This window comes from Macrotis lagotis, chromosome 1 (assembly GCF_037893015.1).
Source record: "Macrotis lagotis isolate mMagLag1 chromosome 1, bilby.v1.9.chrom.fasta, whole genome shotgun sequence".
NCBI classification, from domain to species: Eukaryota; Metazoa; Chordata; class Mammalia; order Peramelemorphia; family Peramelidae; genus Macrotis; species Macrotis lagotis.
In genome coordinates this window covers 437259938-437269948 of record NC_133658.1, presented here as the reverse complement: position 1 = coordinate 437269948, position 10011 = coordinate 437259938, and the positions used below count along the sequence as shown (strand labels likewise).

The following is a 10011-nucleotide window of genomic DNA, read 5'->3' as shown; positions in this document are numbered from 1 at the left end:
TATTAAATAACATTCAATAAATTAGAGTGGGGACTCTGATCTACTTGTTTACTTAATGATAAAGATGTTTCAATTGTACTAGTAAAGAACATTGAAACCTGTTCTTGGATTATGATTAAGTTAAATGTGGAAATTAGTCAAGCAGCAAGTTGAGGGGCATGACTGGTTAAAATCCTTCAAACATTGCCATATTATTCTGAGCCACAGTAAGGATTCTGAGGTCAGTTATATTCTCTAAGAATATATACACATTACCTTTGTCATCTTAGGTTGGTCCTGACACTCTTCTAGCCTTCAGTTTGCTAAGGACCTTCAGTCCTTTTCAACTCTAATTCTCTGATCTTATGAGCTAGTGGAGAAGTTGGCATATTTTCAAGCCTGTGCTTCAAGGGGTCCAGGCAATGTTCAGGGGTGTCTCTGATGGGGGAAGACAATAAGAAAGAGAGAATTGGGAGAATGAGTAAAAAGGGAAGAGAAATGAGGAATAGACAAAAAGTAAGTATGAGTATCAACAGTTAACTCAGTATCCATAACAATACAATCCCATTAAAATATCCATGTTGTAAACTCATTGTAAACACAGTAATGTGCTTAGTTAAACTCTGGAAAAAGGCTAAGACACAATCCCTATCAGAAAATGGACTATAGACTCTCACTAATAGGAAAAACTCAGTTGATGAAACAAGATTCTTTGTTTGTCATAGCTGACATATTCTTCAAGAATATATATCAGGCGGACAGAACCAAGATGATGGCATGAAAACAGACTTTCCTAGGAGCTCTCTCAAAAATATTCAAAAAACTTTAAAATTATAACTCTAACTAAATTTTCCAGAGATGGAACTCACAGAAAGATCCAGTGAGACAGTTCTTCAGTCCAAGGTAGCCTGGATGATTGTGGGAAAACTCTGTTCCACAGTGTGGAGGGGGCAGCAGCACAACCAAGATTATTGCAGGGGAGCTAAGGAGCTCTAGTCTTTGAGGAACAGCCAGCTGAGTGCCTAGGCGCCTGGGTCCTGGGGAGCCCAGCAGCAGAAGCAGTTTCCTGCCCTGGCAACCCAGGGAACACTAAGTATACTTTGGAAGATCAGTGGGGAAACCTCTACCAAAGTGAGTGGGAGCTGGCATGGCCCTCAGTGCAGCCACAGCCACCAGCATAGCTGTGACCCTCAGCACAGCCCAGATTCCAGGAAACAGAAACAGGCACACAGAGCCACCCGACAGTGAGCTGCCTGACAGCTGTGCCCACAGTGCTCAGCCCACAGAAGGTAAGGGGGTGAGGGGGAAGACTGTTGAGGTCTCTCCTCTGGCCCTAGGACAGAACTCTTCTGCTTTGTCCATATTCAGACCCTGGTTGCAGTCTGGGAGCTCCTTATTGACACCAGAGCATAGGCAGGAGAGCCTGGTGGACTGAGGTCCTTGAGTGGGGGTGTCCCAATAATACTCAAAAGCTCAGGAAGCACCCCAAACCAGGCACAGCCTGGGGAAATGAGTAAACAGGAAAAAAAAGGAACCTGACCATAGACAATTACTTTGATCCCATGGAGGACCAAAACATACAATCAGAAGAAGAGAAAGTTATAGTTTCTGCCTCTAAATCCTCCAAGAAGTATAGAAGTTAGTCTCAGGCTATTTCAGAGCTCAAAAAAGATTTTGAAAATCAAGTAAGGGAGGTAGAGGAAAAACTGGGAAGAGAAATGAGGGAGATGCAGGAAAAACATGAAAACCAAGTCAACAGCTTAGTCAAGGAAATCCAAAAAAATGCTTTAAAAATAATATACTCAAAACTAGTTTAGGTCAAATGGAAAAAAAAACAGTTCAAAAGTTAATGAGCAGAAAAATACCTTAAAAAGTAGAATTGGCCAGATGGAAAAGGAGATAAGAAAGATCTCTAAAGAAAACAAATCCTTCAAATGTAGAATGGAGCTAAAGGAAGCTGATGACTTTGTGATAAATACCAAATAATATCAAAATAAAATAATATCAAAAGAATGAAAAACTAGAAGAAAAACGTGAAATATCTTATTGAAAAAAACAACTGATCTGGAAAACAGATTGAGAAGAGACAATTTAAAAATTATTAGGCTACCTAAAAGTCATGATCAGGAAAAGAACCTTGACCTCATTTTTAAGGAATTTCTATAGGAAAATTGTCCTTATATCCTAGAAGCAGAAGGGAAAATAGAAATTGGGAGAATCCATTGATCTCCTACTGAAAGAGATCCAAAAAAATAACTCCCAGGAATATTATAGCCAAGTTCCAGAATTCCCAAGTCAAAGAGAAAATACTACAAGTAGCCAGAACAAAACAATTCAAATATTGTGGAGCTACAGTCGGTGTTACCCAGGACTTAGCAACATCCACATTAAGGGCTCATAGGGCTTGGAATATAATATTTTGGAAGGCAAAAATGCTTGGAATGCAACCAAAAATCAACTACCCAGCAAAACTGAACATCCTCTTCCAGTGGAAAAGATGGACTTTCAATGAAACAGGGGAATTTCTTTCTTTTTTTTTTATGTTTATAACTACAATTTCTTCACAAAAAAAAAAAACCTCTTTGTGTCATCCAAGTAGAAGGAAATGCTTTCTTAAGCTTGATTGACAGTGGGGAACTGTGTTCCCCACACAAAACTGGCCACAAGCTTGGCCTAAACAGGCTGCTTATACTAGTAGGCATTGGAGGTAGACAGGAAATAGAAATTTCTTGTCAAACCTTGAAATGGAGAAAAGAAGATAAAGCAGGGACTGTCATTCCTCTTGTAGTTGAAGGACTCCCTACAACATTATGAGGAAGAGATATTAAGGATTAGAATTAGCAGATTCTCTGATTGGGGCTGCTGTTGAGTTGGGAAGTGGAGTCTGTGAGGCAGCACCACAGGGGGACCGAGCTTCCTCAAGCAGCAGTCCACTGCAGAGAGTCAGCACCATAGCCAACAAAAGTGATAAGAATTCAACATTGAGGAATCAGCGGAAGTGGAATCTCCAAGGCAGTGCTGCAAGAGATGAAGCTTCTTGCTCAGCAGGAGTCTGTACCAGCCATGAATGGGATGCGCAGGACTTGCTTGCTGCTCCTTTTGGCCGTGGGTGCTGACCTGACTGCGCTTTACACATTAAGCGGGATCCAAACCCCTAAATCTACAGTCACCTTCAGAGATATGAGTACTGTCAACATCTCAAGTAATTTCAAATGCTTTCTCTCATTCACTACCATTCCCACCCTCTGCAGAGGGAGGGCAGTGGGAGAAGGGAAATCTTTCTTTTTTGGAACCTTGAAACTCAAGCTTATGTCTCAAATGGAATGCAGGCTTTGCTACAAGGACAAGACCCCCTCCAAGAACTTATTTTAGAAATCAAGGGACCTCCTTGCCTTCTTCCTGGTTCAGGGCAGAAGCGGGGAGGGGGGGTTGAGCAATGACTATGTTTTCAATAGGTTATTGATTGGGAAGCTTCATGGTTCAATTAGTTAAGAAAAAAAGAGCAAGAAGATTTTTTTTCTGGGACTGTGAAATTTGGATTTTGTCTTTCAAATGAAGTCTGTGCCTATGGCTTATATTTCTGTTGATTGGTCTTGATTGATTATGTGTGTATGTGTGTATTTGAACATCTATAGGGAATCTCACATCTCTCTACTGGCCTGGAGAAGTGGCAGAATGTTTCTACTGTGCCAGCTGCAGTATCTAACAATCTCACTTTCATAAGTTTGAAATGCAAAAGAGTTGTTTTCTATGTTGAGAGTGTGTTAGTGTCTAAATTCTGAAATAGCTAGGTGAAGTTAAAATTACTCCTTTTAGTTTAGATTTTTGAATTTGATTGCTTTGAAAGATTTTTTTTGTCTGTTAAGAGGGGATAAAATGTATTGCAAGGAATTTGGGAATATTGGCTTTGTTAAATTGCCATTTGTGTATACTATCTTTGAACTTTTGTTTACAACTTATGTGGCATTCATTATGAAATAATTTTGTTTCAAAAATGAAGGGGGATATGTTGGGAACCATTGTGTATAGGAGCATTGTGAATTATCTTCACCTGGTGTCCTTGAACACCAGAATCTTATCTTACTAAGCGCCACGGGAGTGGAATAGAGACTGGAAAGGTACTTAGGCACTGGTGTTTTGGTGAATAAACAGAGTACTTGGAGCATTTGGAGATCTTGATGGAGTACTTGTTTCCCTTGTTATCCTTGTCCCCCATGCCTCCAATGCTTTCCTGGGGAAGATTGAGGGAGTCCAGAAGTGGGACTCTACACAGATGAAGTGAGCTACATATCTTGCTTCTTACATGTTTTCTGACTCTTCATGTTGGACCACCAAAAATACTGACTGTTGTCTCAACCATTTGGAATCATACCCAATCTTTAAAACCTAAAGCAGATATTATCTTCTCCATGCAGATTTCACTGATTTCCAGCAGAAAGCATGCCCCTATGTGTATGGCTCTCTTCATCCTACTTATCACACAGTGGGTAGTGTTATAGTTATTTGTATCACTATTTTTATCTCCCCTACTGACTGAAGCCTCTTGATTTCAGGGCTTATATGTCTATCAGAACTTTATTTAATGTCCCTGATCCTGCAGACATTTGGTGAAGGGTGCTAGAAGTCAATACTAATGACTTTGTCTGTTGGCCTGGTCATACAGTGAAGACCAGTGAATTTCTCTTTCAGCAATTATTCTGTCTTTGATCTTCATCATTCTGGCATTTGCCTCAGTGACAGCTCTAGTCCTGAGTCCTGTATCTGAAGATCAAACCTTCTGTTCAGCTCTGGCCATTCCAAAAGGAACCTTTGAAATTCCCCTGGTTCATTGAAAGTCCATCTTTTTCCCTGGAAGAGGACATTCAGCCTTTCTGGGTAGTTCATTCTTGGCTGCATTCTAAGCTCTTTTGCCTTCCGGTATATTGTATTCCAAGCCCTACGAGCTTCCAATGTAGCTGCTGCTAAGTCCTGTGTGATCCTGACTGCAGCTCCACGATATTTGAACTGTGTCCTTCTGGCTGCTTGTAATATTTTCTCTTTGACTTGGGAGTTCTGGAACTTGGCTATAATATTCCTAGGGGTTGGTTTTTTTGGCTCTCTTTCTCGGGGGGATTGGTGGATTCTCTCCATTTCTATTTTGCCCTCTGCTTCTAGAATATCAGGGCAATTTTCCTGTAGTAATTCTTTGAAAATGATGTCAAGGCTCTTTTCCTGATCATGACTTTCAGGTATTCCAATAATTTTCAAATTATCTTTCCTAAGTCTGTTTTCCATATCAGTTGTTTTTTCAATGAGATATTTCACATTTTCTTCTAATTTTTCATTTTTTTTTGTTTTGAAGCATTGATTCCTGATTTCTGGTAAATTCATCAATCTCCCTGAATTCTATTCTTTGTCTGAAGGATTTGTTCTCCTCAGAGAGTTTTCTTATCTCTTTTTCCATCTGGCCAATTTTGCTTTTTAAAGCATTCTTCTCCTCAATAACTTTTTGAACTGTTTTATCCATTTGACCTAAGCTGGTTTTTTAGCATGCTATTTTCTTCAGCATTTTTTGGATTTCCTTGACTTAGCTGCTGACTTCATTTTCATGTTTTTCCTGCATCTCTCTCCTTTCTTTTCCCAGTTTTTCTTCCAACTCCTTCATTTTATTTTCAAAGTCTTTTTTGAGCTCTGTCATAGCCTGATCCAAATTTCAGTTTTCCTTGGAGTCTTTAGATGCAGGAGCTTGTGCTTCCTCATCTTCAGACTGAGTATTTTGATACTTCTTGGGCTCATTTGCAAAATATTTCTCAATAGTCTTCCTTTTGTTTCTTTGCTTGCTTATTTTCCCAGCCTGGGCCTGGTTTGGGGGTGCTTCCTGAGCTTTTGGGACACTCCAAGGGTCTCAGTGTATGAGGCTCTGTCGAAACAGGGGAATTTCAAATGTTCCTGTTGAACCGGTCAGAGCTGAACAGAAGGTTGATCCTTAAGTACAGGACTCAGGTGAAGCATAGAGGGGGTGAATGAGAAGGGCAAATTAAGAGGGATTTCATGATGATGAACTGCCTGGGAAGATAATATAGATAATATTCATATGAACCTTCTTATTTATTAGAACAGTTAGAAGGAGCTTTTATAGTCAAGACAGGAGAGAGCTGAATTTGAAGGTATAATATATTTTTAAAAAGAAGTCAATGGTTAAAAAGGAAATATACTGGGAGAAAGGAAAGGAGAGGTAAAATAGAACAAGATATTTCATGTAAAAGAGTCAAGAAATAGCTTTTGCAATGGTATGGAAAGGGGAAAGGTGAGGAGTAATGAAGGAGCTTCATTCTCATCAGAATTGACTCAGAAAGGAAATAACACATATATATGTGTGTGTGTGTGTGTGTGTGTGTGTGTGTGTGTGTGTGTATACATATATATATATATGTATATGTATATTTAATAGGGCATAGAAATCTAGAAGAAAAAGGAGAGAAAGGGAATGGGAGAAAGGGGAAAGGGATAAGTGAGGGGGGTAGAGGATAGAGGAGAGGGTAGATCATAGGAGAGGATAGTAAGATGTAATACATTTTCTTTTTTATATTTTGCAAGGTAGTGAGATTGAAAGGCCTGTCTGGGACCACAAGGATGGGTGGGTGTTGTGTTTCCAGGGTGGGATGTTGACTTGGGGTCTCTTGGCCCCAGGGCTGGTGCTCTGTCCACTGTGCCACTGGCTTCCCACAGTACACTTTTGATGAAGGACAGAGTAAAAAGAGAGAGAAAATATAATAATTGGTAGTGGGGAGAAACAGATGGAGGGAATTACAATCGGCAACATCAACTATGGAAGTAACTTCCCTGATGGACTTATGATAAAGAATTCGATCCACCATGAGAGAGAGCTGATGGTATCGGAACATGGATTGAAACACATTTTTTTTTCTCCTTCTTTCACTTTATTTCTCATGAGATTTTTTATTTTTGTGGGGCAAGGAGGGATTATGTTTACTCTTTTTTTTTTTAGTTTATTTTTGCAAGGCAACCGGGGGTTAAGTGGCTTGCCCAAGGCCACACAGCTAGGTAATTATTAAGTGTCTGAGACAGGATTTGAACCCAGGTACTCCTGACTCCGGGGCAGGTGCTTTATCCACTGCACCACCTAGCTGCCCCCAATTATGTTTACTCTTACAACAAGACTATTTTAGTAATGTATAAATAAATAAAAAAGTAAATTAAAAGAGTGTATATATATATATATACATATACATATATATATATATATATATATATATGTATATATCAGGTAATAGTTTACCTATGGTAAAAGATTCCCCATCTTTCTCTCCACAAGGAGTCAAACACTATGCTTTCAGCTTGAGCACAATCCAAGTCCCTTGCTCCTCTCTTCTCCCACACAACACTTTAGCCACCATGAAAGAATTCACAGTATAAGGGGCTTTCTCATTTCTAGTCTGTGGACTTTTAACAATTGGATTCTTTCTTCATTCTCCAGTCTCATTCAAGTTCATATCTACTCAACTTCAATAAAAAGATGCAAAGGTTTCCCATATCCATATTTAAATATTCTCAAGACATATACTCCTTTCATCACATAATACATACTTGTTACAGTAGGATCACAACTCAATAACCCAAAGAACTGAAAAATCATCCAGGTTATTTGGGTGCTAAAAATATGTTTTATCAGCAATAAATAACTACAGATGACCAATAGGACTCTATCCAAATTCAGAGTAACATTTAAATATCATTTGAAACAAATACATAGAGTATAAAACACTTGGGAGTCTATTTACTAAGACATAAGGTTACATTTACATGTTAAATATGGGAATTAGGCAAGCAGCAAGCTGAGACTTACAAGCATGATTGATTAATACCCTTCAAACATTGCTATGAGAAACAATAAGGATACAATTAAAAAACATCCTATACAAATACAAACCTAAATAAATGAAAGAATACTGGCTAAGTCAATATATTAAAATGACAATACTACCTAAATTAGTTTACTTTTTGAGAGCTCTATCACCAAACTATCTAAGAATTACTTTATGGGGCAGCTAAGTGGTGCAGTGGATGGAGACCAGCCCTGGGGTCAGGAGTACCTGAGTTCAAATCCGACCTCATACACTTAATAATTACCTAGCTGTGTGGCCTTGGGCAAGCCACTTAACCCCATTTGCCTTGCAAAAATCTAAAACAACCTAAAAAAAGAATTACTTTATAGATATGAAAAAATAATAGGACTACATTTGGAAGATCAAAAGGTCAGCAATATAAAGGAAAATATTGATAAGTGGAAAAGAAAGAGTCTTAAGATTAACTATACTTTAAGTACTAGTTGTCAAAATAATTTGGTGCTGATTAAGAAAAAAGAGAGGTAGAGGCCCAGAGCAGCGGAGGCGGCGGCGGCAGGGCAGGGCAGGGCAGCGCTCCGAGGGCGCAGGCACAAGGGGCAGAGGCGCCCCCGGGCCGCCACGGCGCAGAGCGGCCAGCCGACACCCCCCCCCCCAGGAGAACCTGCAGGGCTCTTGGGTGGCATTGCACTTCAGCAGTAATGGCACTGGTCATAGTGCAGTGCCATCCTCAATTTCAGCCTATAAATGGCGACATGGAAAAGATTCTTCTGGACGCCCAGCATGAGTCTGGACGGAGCAGTTCCAAGAGTTCTCACTGTGACAGCCCACCTCGGTCACAGACACCCCAAGATATTAACTGAATTTCTGAAACGGATACTCACAGCATTGGAGAAAAGAACAGCTCCCAGGCTGAAGAAGACTACGTGGAAAGATGGAAAGAAGTGGAGAGCATCCTGAAGAAAAACTCAGACTGGATCTGGTACTGGTCCAGTAGGCCTGAAAATATCCCCTCAAAGGAGTTTCTTTTTAAGCACCCGAAGCGTTCGGCCACTCTCAGCATGAGAAACACGAGCGTCATGAAAAAGGGGGGCATCTTCTCGGCAGAGTTTTTGAAGGTTTTCCTCCCGTCCCTGCTGCTCTCTCACTTCCCCGCCGTCGGGCTGGGGATCTCCATTGGAAGGCGTCTCACCACCTGCACCAGCACCTTCTAGGGCAGTGGGGCTGGGAGTCTGGCCAGGCAGCAGGCTGCCATCTCTGAGCATGCAGGGTGGTTACGGCAGGAAGGCCGTGCATCTGGCCGTGAGTCCGGGATGGCTCCTGCGACTTGTGCTCATCTGTTGTGCAAATGTTTTCCTAGTTCAGTAGAAGGGGAGGATAGTAGCTGTCTTTACTCCCTGGGCACCACATGGGGAGCAGGTCCGACTGATTGGTCTCTCCTCCCTGTAGGCATAGCCCCTCGAGCTCTCCCCATCCTGAGGCTCCCTGGACACACTTCCCAGTTCCCCACGCAGGGGCTACTCCTTTGAACAAGTGAATCGTGTCATTTTTAACAGCATGATTGTTAGGGGCTTGTGGTCCCAGAAGGCCCCCCCCCATGCCTGTTTGCCCTGGTTAGAGCAACCACTTAGGGAAGTCTCCCCTCCATTCTTCTGGGTGGTCTTCCTGGGCAGATGGGAAGAGAGGAAGCCCCCAAGGTGGTCCAACCAACACTGACGTTGAAGTCTCTGGGTCCTCCCCTTGTTTTCCCTCCTAGGGCTTGGTGTGGCCTGCAACGTGTCTGGGCAATTGCCCCCACTAAGCCTGCTTGCTTCCCCATGCTCCCTGATAGGTCCCTACCACGCTTCTTGGCCCTGCCCTTTGTCAACTTCAGCCACCACAGTCAGAATGAGAAGAATTCTGTGTTTGCCAAATCCCCCAAAGTGCCCGTCTCCAGGTCCAGTTCACCAGTGCTGTGAGCCTGCTGTTTTCCTTGGCGCAAATTATTTTCTGAAAGGCCATATCGTTGCTGTGCTGGACACATTCAACATTTGTTTATATCTGTCCCTGATGACCCCCCTAGTCCCCCACCCCATCTGGGATGAAATAATCCACCTTCCAAATTGAAAAGCAAGCCACTCTACTTGCCCTCCACCCCTTCCTCCCCTGCAGAGGTGGCCCAGGTGCTTATCGCCCTTCCCAGCCCAGC

General features: G+C 41.7%; 1 pseudogene; it reads left to right on the top strand.

Moving 5' to 3' along the window:
* The first annotated feature begins 1126 nt into the window (after nucleotides 1–1126).
* On the top strand, nucleotides 1127–9037 carry LOC141504383 (BCL2/adenovirus E1B 19 kDa protein-interacting protein 3-like; annotated as a pseudogene).
* Nucleotides 9038–10011: the final 974 nt, after the last annotated feature.